The sequence below is a fragment of the Rattus rattus genome, chromosome 1 (assembly GCF_011064425.1).
Source record: "Rattus rattus isolate New Zealand chromosome 1, Rrattus_CSIRO_v1, whole genome shotgun sequence".
Lineage (NCBI taxonomy): Eukaryota > Metazoa > Chordata > Mammalia > Rodentia > Muridae > Rattus > Rattus rattus.
The window spans coordinates 14,294,800-14,307,992 of NC_046154.1; the positions used below are offsets into that span (position 1 = coordinate 14,294,800).

The 13,193-nt window shown below is 43.6% G+C and overlaps 1 pseudogene; it reads left to right on the forward strand.

Annotated features, from left to right (window-relative positions):
- Positions 1 to 358: 358 nt before the first annotated feature.
- LOC116886249 lies at positions 359 to 4,741 on the forward strand (annotated as a pseudogene).
- Positions 4,742 to 13,193: the final 8,452 nt, after the last annotated feature.

Below are 13,193 nucleotides of genomic sequence, written 5' to 3' on the forward strand. Positions count from 1 at the left end.
CCCACCCCAAACCCCTGCACCTTACTCCCCCCTACCCCTGCACACACACACAAACACACACACACACACACACACACACACACACACACACACACACACACAAATTATACCCATCACGAGAATCCAGTGCCCTCTTCTGGACGCTATAGGCACTGTATACAGGTATCATGTATGTACAAATCTTTGAAAATTAAATTTGTAAAAAGAAAAAGAGAAAAAAACTACATCAGACCACTCTACTACAATGTCAATATGTAACTGTAGTGCTGTACATAAAATTCAGTATGATTTTTAGAACAAAATAAAGACCCTGTCTGCTTTAGGTATTGTAGCAAGATCTGAAGTGCACCTGAGGACCTCAGGAACCATGCTGAAGCCACACAGTGAAGCCTTAATTCACACACACACACACACACACACACACACACACACACACACACACACAGAGCCTTCATTCAGACATAGCAGTTCCACACAGTCATGGCTGACACCTTCCTAGAACACATGTGCCGCCTGGACATTGACTCTGGGACCATCATGGCCCACAAACAACAGTGACATAATTTCTACCATTAGCCCTGCTTCCTGATCTGTGGAGATACTGAAGGAGATGATTAAGTCTGCAATGAATGTGGCTTGTCTGATTTTCTCTCATGGAATCCATGAGTATCATGCAGAGACCATCAAGAATATCCATGCAAGGGGCACATTTCCTGGACAAAACACCAATGGCTTATGTGCTAAGATCAAGAAGCAACAAATGAGACCTCATAAAATTGCAAAGCTTCTGGAAGGCAAAGGATACTGTCAATAGGACAAAGCTGTAACCATCAGATTGAGAAAAGATCTTTACCAATCCTATATCTGATAGAGGGCTAATATCTAATATATACAAAGAACTCAAGAAATTAGACTCCAGAGAATCAAATAACCCTATAAAAATGGGGAACAGAGCTAAACAAAGAATTCTCAACTAACAAGTATGGAATGGCTGAGAAGCACCTAAAGAAATGGTCAATATCTTTAGTCACCAGGGAAATCAAAATAACTGCGATTCCACCTCACACCAGTGAGAATTACTAAGATCAAAAGCTCAGATGACAGCAGATGCTGGCAAGGATGTGGAGAAAGAAGAACACTCTTCCACTGTTGGTGGGATTGCAAGCCAGTACAACCACTCTGGAAATCAGTCTGGAGGTTCCTCAGAAAATTCGACATTGAACTACCTGAGGACCCAGCTATACCTCTCCTGGGCATATACCCAAAAGATGCCCCAACATACAACAAAGACACATGCTCCACTATGTTCATAGCAGCCTTATTTATAATAGCCAGAAGCTGGAAAGAACCCAGATGCCCTTCAACAGTGGAATGGATACAGAAAATGTGGTACATCTACACAATGGAATATTATTCAGCTATCAAAAACAATGACTTTATGAAATTCATAGGCAAATGGATGGAACAGGAAAATATCATCCTGAGTAAGGTAACCCAATCACAGAAAAATGCACGTGGTATGCACTCATTGATAAGTGGCTATTAGCCCAAATGCTTGAATTACCCTAGATGCACAGAACACATGAAACTCAAGAATGATGACCAAAATGTGAATGCTTCACTCCTTCTTTAAAAGGGGAACAAGAAAACCTTTGGCAGGGAATAGGGAGGCAAAGTTTAGAACAGAGGCAGAAGGAACACCCATTCAGAGCCTGCCCCACATGTGGCCCATACATATACAGCCACCAATTAGATAAGATGGATGAAACAAAGAAGTGCAGGCTGACAGGAACTGGATGTAGATCTCTCCTGAAAGACACACACAGAATACAGCAAATACATAGGTGAATGCCAGCAGCAATTCACTGAATGGAAATCGGGAACCCCATTGAAGGAATCAGAGAAAGGTCTGGAAGAGCTTGAAGGGGCTCGAGACCCCATATGGACAACAATGCCAACCAACCAGATCTTCCAGGGACTAAGCCACTACCCAAAGACTATACATGGACTGTCCCTGGGCTCCAACCTCATAGGTAGCAGTGGATAGCCTAGTAAGAGCACCAGTGGAAGGGGAAGCCCTTGGTCCTGCCAAGACTGAACCTCCAGTGAATGTGATTGTTGGGGGGAAGGTCGGTAATGGGAGGAGGATGGGGAGGGGTAGGGACTAGGGGGATGTTGGCCTGGAAACCGGGAAGGGGAATAATAATCGAAATGTAAATAAGAAATACTCAAGTTAATAAAGATAAAAAAATTTTAAAAAAAAGAAAGGAAAAAGGAAAAGCTAACATTTCCTGGGGAAGTTAAAATGAAGACTCTGGAGACTTAGCTCAGATAACAACCATTCCCAACTCATTGTCACATACCAATGCAACACAGCCACACATACACACATACATAGCCATGTGCATGTGTGCACGTGTGCAGACCACTCTGTATAGTCCCCATTCTTCTGCCGGCATGATTAGTACATTTATTCTCTGTGTATAATAATGTTAAAATTATTCTTCCATTTTCCTTATACTATGGCCACGTGTTCAGTAATGGTCTAGTTGACCCACTGTTTAAAGTCCCCTCAACTCCCTGGTATTTGGCTTAAGTTTTAATGAATTCATAAACTTGAAATAATCAATAAATGTTTATAGAATGAAAAAAAAAAGAAAATGTCATCCTGAGTGAGGTAACCAAATCACAAAAGAACAGACATGGTATGCACTCACTGATAAGTGGATATTAGCCCAAAAGTTCAGAATACCCGAGATAAAATTCACAAACCATAAGAAGCTCAAGTAGAAGGAAGACCCAAGTGTGGATTCTTCAGACATTCTAAGAAGGGGGAACAAAAATGCTCACAGGAGGAAATACAGAGACAAAGTGTGGAGCAAAGACTGAAAGGCCATCCAGAGACTGCCCCACTTGGAAATGCATCCCATATATAGCCACCAAACCCAGACAATATTGTGAATGCCAAGAAGTGCATGCTGACAGAAGCCTGATACAGCTGTCTGCTGAGAGATTTTGCCAGAACTTTACAAATACAGAAGTGGATGCTTGCATCCAACCATTGAACTGAGAACAGGGTCCTCAACGGAGGAGTTAGAGAAAGAACTAAAGAGCTGAAAGGGTTTGCAACCCCATAAGACAAACATAATATCAACCAACCAGACCCCCCCCAGAGCTCCCAGGGACTAAACCACCATCCCAAGGGAACACAGGGATGAACCTATGTCTCCATCCGCATATGTAACAGAGGATGGCCTTATGGGACATCAATGGGAAGAGAGGCCTTTGATCTTGTGAAGGAAAGATGCCCCAGTGTAGGGGAATGTCAGGGCTGGGAGGTGGGAGAGAGTAGGTGCATGGGTGAGGGAGCAACCTCATAGAAGCAGGGGGGTGGGATAGCAGGTTTCTGGACGGGAATCCAGGAAATGGGATAACATTTAAAATGTAAATAAACAATTTTAAAATAAAAAGAACATCCGTGCAACCACAGAAAACTTTGCATCATCTGATTCCATTCTCTACCGTCCTGTTGCAGTGGATCTGGACACAGTGTGACCTGAGATCTGGATGGGACTCATCAAGGGCAGTGGCATTACAAAGGTGGAGCTGAAGAAGGGGTCACTCTGAAGCACCCTGGACAATGCCTAGGTGGAAAAGTGTGATGAGAACATGCTGTGACTGGACTGTAAGATCATCTGCATGGTGGGGGGGTGGGCAGCAAGATCTACGTGGACAATGGGCTCATCTCACTGCAGGTGAAGGGGTGCTGACTACCTGGTGACAGAGAATGATGGCTCCTTGGGTAGCAAGAAGGGTGTGAACCTGCCCAGAGCTGCTTTGGACCTCCCCGCCATGTCAGAAAAGGACATCCAGGAAGTTTGGGGTTGAGCAGGATGTGGACATGATGTTTGCATCTTTCATTCCCAAGACAGTGGACGTGCATGAAGTTAGGAAGGTCCTGGGAGAGAAGGGCAGGGACATCAAGATCATCAGTAAAATCGAGAAGCAGGAAGGTGTCCGCAGGTTTGATGAGATTTTGGAGGCCCGTGGTGACCTGGGCTTTGAGATTAAGGCAGAGAAGGTCTTCCTGGTTCAGAAGATGATGATTGGACGATGCAACCGAGCTGGAAAACCTGTCATCTGAGCCACACAGATGTTGAAGAGCATGATCAAAAAGTCATACCCCACCCGTGATGTGGCCAATGCAGTCCTAGATGGAGCAGACTGCACCATGCTGTCCGGAAAAACAACCAAAGGGGACTACCCTCTGGAGGCTGTTCGCACGCAGCACCGAATTGCCCGAGAGGCAAAGGTTGCTATCTACCACTTGCAGTTATCTGAGGAACTCTGCGGTCTGGCACCCATTACCAAGGACACCACAGAAGTTGCAGCTGTGGGCGCTGTGGAAGACTCCTTCAAGTGCTGCGGTGGAATCATTGTTGTGTTCACCAAGTCTGGCAGGAATGCTCACCAAGTGTCCAGGCACTGCCCCTATCATTGCTCTGATGGGCAATCCGCAGACTGCTTGCCACCCCATCTGGACCGTGCCATCTTCCCTGTGCTGTGTAAGGATGCTGTACAGGATGCCTGGGTTGAGGATGTTGACCTTCGTGTAAACTTGGCCATGAATTTTGCCAAGGCCCGAGGCTTCTTCAAGAAAGGAGATGTGGTCATTGTGCCGACCGGGTGGCACCCTGGCTCTGGCTTCACCAACACCATGTGTGTAGTTCCTGTACCTTGATGGCCCTCTGGAGTCCCTTTTCTAGCTGCTGTCCCCTCCCCTCCCCTGTCCTATCCATTAGGCCAGCAATGCTTGTAGTGCTCACTTTGGGCCATAGTGTGGCGGTGGTGAGCTGAGACGCCAGGGAAAACTAAAGCCTCTGAAACATGCAATAGAGTCCAGCTATTTTCATGACCCTACCTGAGCCAAGAGTGAGGGAGGAGTGCAGGACTCGTTTTGAAATTTGTTTTTATCATGTAAGTCAAGATCCTGATACATGTCAGTGGACTCTCTGGCAGGAACTCCTTAAGCTGAACAGACCACAACACCCAGCTTTCTTTTATAAAACCCCTGATACAGTTCTTGGGTATAGATGGGGTATGCCATCTGAGATCCTTTCAAGAACTGGTGATGCAAGATTAAAACAGACACAGAAGGAACACCCATGCAGAGCCTGCCCCACATGTGGCCCATACATATACAGCCACCCAATTAGACAAGATGGATGAAGCTAAGAAGTGCAGGCCGACAGGAGCCAGATGTAGATCGCTCCTGAGAGACACAGCCAGAATACAGCAAATACAGAGGCGAATGCCAGCAGCAAACCACTGAACTGAGAATAGGACCCCCGTTGAAGGAATCAGAGAAAGAACTGGAAGAGCTTGAAGGGGCTCGAGACCCCATATGTACAACAAGGCCAAGCAACCAGAGCTTCCAGGGACTAAGCCACTACCTAAAGACTGTACATGGACTGACCCTGGACTCTGACCTCATAGGTAGCAATGAATATCCTAGTAAGAGCACCAGTGGAAGGGGAAGCCCTGGGTCCTGCTAAGACTGAACCCCCAGTGAACGTGATTGTTGGGGGGAGGGCGGCAATGGGGGGAGGATGGGGAGGGGAACACCCATAACGAAGGGGAGGGGGAGGGATTAGGGGGATGTTTGTCCGGAAACCGGGAAAGGGAATAACACTCGAAATGTATATAAGAAATACTCAAGTTAATAAAAAAAGAAAAATGGGGTTCAGAGCTAAACAAGGAATTCATAGCTGAGGAATGCTGAATGGCTGAGAAACACGTAAAGAAATGTTCAACATCTTTAGTCGTAAGGGAAATGCAAATCAAAACAACCCTGAGATTTCACCTCACACCAGTCAGAATGGCTAAGATCAAAAACTCAGGTAACAGCAGATGCTGGCGAGGATGTGGAGAAAGAGGAACACTCCTCCATTGCTGGTGGGATTGCAGACTGGTATAACCATTCTGGAAATCAGTCTGGAGGTTCCTCAGAAAATTGGACATTGAATTACCTAAATATCCAGCTTTACCTCTCTTGGGCATATACCCAAAAGATGCCGCAACATATAACAGAGACACATGTTCCACTATGTTTATAGCAACCTTATTTATAATAGCCAGAAGCTGGAAAGAACCCAGATGCCCTTCAACAGAGGAATGGATACAGAGAATGTGGTACATCTACACAATGGAATACTACTCAGCTATCAAAAACAATGACTTTCCAAAATTCATAGGCAAATGGATGGAACTGGAAAATATCATCCTGAGCAAGGTAACCCAATCACAGAAAAACATACATGGTATGCACTCATTAATAAATGGATATTAGCCCAAATGCTCGAATTACCCTCGATGCACAGAACACATGAAACTCAAGAAGGATGACCAAAATGTGAATGCTTCACTTGTTCTTTAAAAGAGGAACAAGAATACCCTTGGGAGGGTGTAGGGAGGCAAAGTGTAGAACAGAAGCAGAAGGAACACCCATTCAGAGCCTGCCCCACATGTGGCCCATACATATACAGCCACCAAACTAGATATGATGGATGAAGCAAAGAAGTGCAGGCCAACAGGAACTGGATGTAGATCTCTCCTGAGAGACACAGCCAGAATACAGCAAATACATAGGCGAATGCCAGCAGCAATCCACTGAACTGAGAATGGGACCCCCTTTGAAGGAATCAGAGAAAGGACTGAAAGAGCTTCAAGGGGCTCAATACCCCATATGAACAACAATGCCAACCAATCAGATCTTCCAGGGACTAAGCCACTACCCAAAGACTATACCTGGACTGACCCTGGGCTCCAACTGCATAAGCAGCAATGAATAGCCTACTAAGAGCACCAGTGGAAGGGGAAGCCCTTGGTCCTGCCAAGACTGAACCCCCAGTGAATGTGATTATTCGGGGAAGGTGGTAATGGGGGAAAGATGGGGAGTGGAATACCCATATAGAAGGGGAGTAGGAAGGGTTAGGGGGATGTTGGCCTGGAAAAGTGGAAAGGGATTAACAATTGAAATGTAAATAAGAAATACCCAAGTTAATAAAGATGGAGAAAAAAATAAAGGCACATTATTTTTTGTGTATTCAAAGAATAAAAGGAAGGGTTCCTCCTTCTTTGTCATGGCACTAAAAATGGCTCAAAATAAGATTTACTTTTTAGTAATATGAGGAAATTTACACAATACTTTTGTGACAATCTTTTCAAACAGTAGGATCTCAATCTGAAAGACATACACATAAACGCCACAGATCCTCGTTTTGAAAAGAGTTCAGAGGTATCTATTCATCTAACCATTACTTTAAGATTATTCTTAGGAGACTTCCTGTGCCTCATATAAGCAATAGATTTCCAGGGACACCTGAAAGAAAAAAAATTTTAAGCACCTCAGCCAAGTTCCCAGTAGATAAATGTAATCCAGTGATCTTTTCATCCAGAAAATATCTCTTGGGTTTTTTAATATTTCTTTGAATTTCTTTGTTTTAAATATACAAACAAATTCAAGGGTAATACTAAGTTAACTATGGACAACCAACCTTATACTTATGGGAACTCATCTTTAGATTTTATGTAACTAGACTATGTTTTCCTTAGGTTTTCTATCTCCAGCGTTGTCTAACTTTGTGTCTTCTTTATTGGTTCTATTTCCATTTTTTAATCCTTGATGATTTTGTTCAAGTCCTTCATCTGCTGATTTGTGGTTTCCTTTAACTCTTTAAGGGATTTTTGTGTTTCATCTTTAAGGGCTCCTACTTATTTACTTGTGTTGTCCTGTATTTCACTAAGGGAGTTATTTATGTCCTTCTTAGTCCACCAAAATCATCATAAAATGTGATTTTATATCTAAATCCTGTTTTTTCAGTGTGTTTGGATATCCAATATTTGCTTTGGTGGGAGAACTGGGCTCTGATGATACCAAGTAATCTTGTTTTCTGTTGCTTAGGTTTCTGTTGCTTAGGGTTCTGTGCTTGCCTCTCACCATCAGGTTGTCTCTGGTATTAGCTTGTCTTGCTGTCTCTGACAGTGGCTTGACTACAGCCGGCATAGATGGCACTAGGTGATTTCCTCTTGCTTCTGGAATGTGGGAAGAGAGTAGTCTCCTCTGAGTTCTCAGGAGTGTCTGCGCTTCTGAGGGTCCAGCTCTTTCCCCCATGGGATTTGGGTGCAGAGAGCTGTTGGATCAGTTCAGTTCAGTTCCAGGAACAGATAGAAACTGGAAGTGCCCTGCCCCAGAGGTCTTCTGCCTTTGTGTGATCTGAGTCCACCCAGCAGGTCACTTAAAGCAGAAAAGTTGGTCTTATGTCTGCTCTCAGGTATGTAGGCTCTCCTGGTGACTGGCTTTCAGCTCTCAGCACAGGTAGAAACCCAAAGGGTCCTGCCCCTAACTACTCCTATGTACCTGTGCCCAGGGGGCACAGATGCATGAGGCAATTTCCTTTTGGGTGGGGAATGTGGGCAGAGAGTAGTCTCCTCTGAGTTCTCAGGAGTATCTGCACTTCTGAGGGTCCAGCTCTCTCCCCCATGGGATTTGAGTACCTACATGCCCCTTCCTTCCCTATCTTTTTCCTACTCCATAGCCTGATCTTCTCATTGTCCAAGGAGAGTACACTTTCTGAGCTTTTTCTGTCTCTTATCCGTGTAGATAAGATATGGGAGGATCCAGGGATAGCGTTTTTCATCTTCTACAACAACTCTTATACAAAGGCAGAAGCATTGAGTCCTTTGACGTTCCACACAATTATTCCTAACTCTATTGAGATAAATACTAAAGACTTTTGATTAGCTCTTTTCATCCTGTAGGTTGAGACCCTTTGAGGGATCAATTTTTTTTCACAGAGGTCCCCTAAAACTATCAAAAATATATTTACTTGAAAATGTATAACTAGAAAAGATATAGTTATAAAGTAGCAATTAAAGTAATTTTATGGTCAGGGGTCACAACATGAGGAATTGTATTAAAGGGTTACAGCATTAGGAAAGTTGAGATCCACTGCTTAGAGAGATAGCTAGCAATTCCTGAGGCTTCTCAAATGATCCTCTCCTACATGAGCTTTGAGATATCAAAGCTGGCTGACCCTGGATTGGAGCTAAGAAGACCCTCATAGAAAGGAATCTTGTGAAGTTCTATCCAGGATCCTACCCAAGAGAAACAGAAAAAGACTTATTTTTGCTTTTTAAAGCTGCAAACACTGAGATTGATATAGTGTGGGCTAAGCATTATGAATTCCCAGAGTGGAGTGTGGCCATCACAGAAACCTAATGTTGTGGTTGGTGGACTTGAGCTTACACTCAATGGGCAGCCTCCTTTTCATAAAGTTGACATTCTAGAATTTCCAAAGGCCCAGGAAATCATTAGACTTCAATTCAGACTTGTACTTCAAAGTCAGCCTTGTGATTACATCCATTACAACACTTCCTCTAAACAAAGGGAAATTGATTATATACGCAGGAGTGCATTTGTGTCTTAAAAACACATTCCCAGTAATTGCACTGCATTTGAGATACATGGGATGGGAGGGCACCAAGGCCTGACACTATTACTGATGCTATGATGTGCTTACAGACAGGAGCCTAGCGTGGCTGTCCTCTGAGATGCCATCCCAGCAGCTGATTGAGACAGACACTGAACCTTTGAACTGGAGTCAGGAACCCTGTAGTTGAATTAAGAGAAGGATTGAAGAAGCTGAAGGGGAGAATGATCCCATAGGAAGACTAGCAGTCTCAACTTAAGGAAGCTTCAGAGGCCAGGAGCATACACTGGCCAGTCCAAGGCCCCTGGCCAAAATATAGCAAAGATCTGCTTAGAGAATATGTGCTTAATCCTCAAGAGACTTGACACATCATGGAATGGAGAAGTCTGATGTCATGGGGAACACCCTCTTGGAAGCAAAGGGGAGGAGGAATAGGATGAGAAACTTTGGAAGAGAAGACCAAGAGTGGGGGGAACAACTAGAATGTAAATAAAATAATAAAAATAAAGCCTTCCAGTATTCACAATCCAATCTGCACACCGGAGTTAACCCTGTGGCACAGTTTTCCATACCCAAATCCTGTCCTGAAAGAGTTTGTCTACCAGGAGTACTGACAGACCTAAGATCACAGGCTCATAGGCTCAGAGGAGGGACAGGATACAGTCAGAGACAGCAAGACCAACTAACACCAGAGATACCCAGATGTCAACAGGCAAGCACAAGAAACTGAACAACAGAAACCAAGGATACATGGCGTCATCATAACCCAGTTCTCCTACCACAGCATGCCCTGGTTAAGCCAACACACCCCAAAAGAAAGATTATAATTTAAAAAATCACATCTTGGATCCCGGCCCACAGCTCACTGCTCCCAAACCCCGTGGGAGACAGAAGTCACTGCCCAGACAGGTGGGCATTCCTGAGACTGCAGAGTAGGAGAGACGACCAATATTGCTAACCCCTGCCCATATCCTTGGCCCAAGAGGAAACTGTATATGGCCTCTGGGAACCAGAAGATAGGGGCACTTGAGCGGCCCCGCTGTCCAGACACCACGCGGACCTGAGGGGACCCAGTCAACAGTTCTCTGCACCCAAATCCTATGGGAGGGAGAGCTAAACCTTCAGAGGGGCAGACACGAATAGGAAGCCAGAAGAGACTACACTCTGCCCACATTTCTGACTCCAGAGGAAAACACCTAACGTCATCTAGGACCCCAGTGCACAGGGGCTCAGGGAAAAGACAGCACAGGCCCTCCTGGTTGCTGCCCTCACGGAGAGCTCAAAAGCAGACCCCCACAAGCAACATGAGCTGGGGGACCACAGGTTACACCAAATTTTCTGCTCCAAGCAACCTGCCGGGTGGACTAAGGACACAGGCCCACAAGAACAGCTGAAGACCCGTAGACAGGAAAGACTACACGCCCAAAAGCAGGACACTCTGTTCCCATAACTGGCTGACAGAAAACAGGAAAACAGGTCTACAGCATTCCTGACACACCGGCCTATAGGACAGTCAAGCCACTGTCAGAAATAGCAGAACAAGATAACACCAGAGACAACCTGGTGGTGAGAGGCAAGTGCGGAAACCCAAGCAACAGAAACCAAGACTCCATGGCATCATCAGAGCCCAAATCTCCCACCAAAGCAAACACTGAATATGCAAACACACCAGAAAAGCAAGATCTAGATTTAAAATCACATTTGATAATAATGCTGGAAGACTTCAAGAAAGACATGAAGAACTCTTTTAGAGAAACACAGGACAACACAAATAAACAAGAAGAAGCCTATAGAGAGGAATCACAAAAATCCCTGAAAGAATTCCAGGAAAACACAAAAAAAAACAGGTGAAGGAGTTAAAAATGGAAATAGAGGCAATACAGAAAGGACACAGGGAAACAACCCTGGTTATAGAAAACCAAAGGAAGAGACAAGGAGCTGTAGATATAAGCATCAACAACAGAATACAAGAGATAGAAGAGAGAATCTCAGGAGCAGAAGATTCCATAGAAATCATCGACACAACGGTCAAAGATAATGTAAAACGGAAAAAGCTACTTGTCCAAAACATATAGGAAATCCAGGACTCAATGAGAAGATCAAATGTAAGGATAAAAGGTATAGAAGAGAGTGAAGACTCCCAACTCAAAGGACCAGTAAATATCTTCAACAAAATCATAGAAGAAAACTTCCCTAACCTAGAGAAAGAGATACCCATAACCATACAAGAAGCCTACAGAACTCCAAATAGATTGGAACAGAAAAGAAACTCTTCCTTTAACATAATAGTCAAAACACCAAATGCACAAAATAAAGAAAGAATATTAAAAGCAGTAAGGGGAAAATGTCAAGTAACATATAAAGGCAGAACCTATCAGAATTACACCAGACTTCTCACCAGAGACTATGAAAGCCAGAAGATCCTGGACAGATGTCCTACAGACCCTAAGAGAACACAAATGCCAGCCCAGGTTACTGCATCCTGCAAAACTCTCAATTAACATAGATGGAGAAACCAAGATATTCCATGACAAAACCAAATTTACCCATTTTCTTTCTACAAATCCAGTGCTACAAAGGATAATAAATGGTAAAGCCCAACATAAGGAGGCAAGCTACACCCTAGAAAAAGCAAGAAACTAATTGTCTTGGCAACAAAACGAAATGAAGAAAAGTACACAAACATAACCTCACATCCAAATATGAATATAACAGGAAGCAATAATCACTATTCCTTAATATCTCTCAACATCAATGGTCTCAACTCCCCAATAAAAAGACATAGATTGGGGCTGGGGATTTAGCTCAGTGGTAGAGCGCTTGCCTAGGAAGCGCAAGGCCCTAGGTTCGGTCCCCAGCTCCGAAAAAAAGAAACAAAAAAAAAAAAAAAAGACATAGATTAACGAACTGGATACTCAATGAGGATCCTGCATTCTGCTGCTACAGGAAACACACCTCAGAGACAAAGACAGACACTACCTCAGAGTAAAGTCTGGAAAACAACTTTCCAAGCAAATGGTCGGAAGAAGCAAGCTGGAGCAGCCATTCTAATATCGAATAAAATTGATTTTCAACTAAAAGTCATCAAAAAAGATAAGGAAGGACAGTTCATATTCATCAAAGGAAAAATCCACTAAGATGAACTCTCAATCCTAAATATCTATGCTCCAAATACAAGGGCACCTACATACATAAAAGAAACCTTACTAAAGCTCAAAGTAAACATTGCACCTCACACAATGATAGTAGGAGATTTCAACACCCGACTCTCATCAATGGACAGGTGATGTAAACAGAAATTAAACAGAGACACAGACAGACTAAGAGAATTCATGAACCAAATGGACTTAACAGATATTTATAGAGCATTCTATCCTAAAGCAAAAGAATATACATTCTTCTCACCACCTCATGGTACTTTCTCCAAAATTGACCATATAATTGGTCATAAAACAGGTCTCAACAGATACAGAAAGATAGAAATAATCCCATGCATCCTATCAGACCACCACGGCTAAAGCTGGTCTTCAATAACAATAAGGGAAGAACGCCCACATATACATGGAAGTTGAATAATGCTCTACTCAACGATAACCTGGTCAAGGAAGAAATAAAGAAAGAAATTAAAGACTTCTTAGAATTTAATGAAAATGAAGGTATAACATACCCAAACTTATGGGACACAATGAAAGCTGTGCTAAG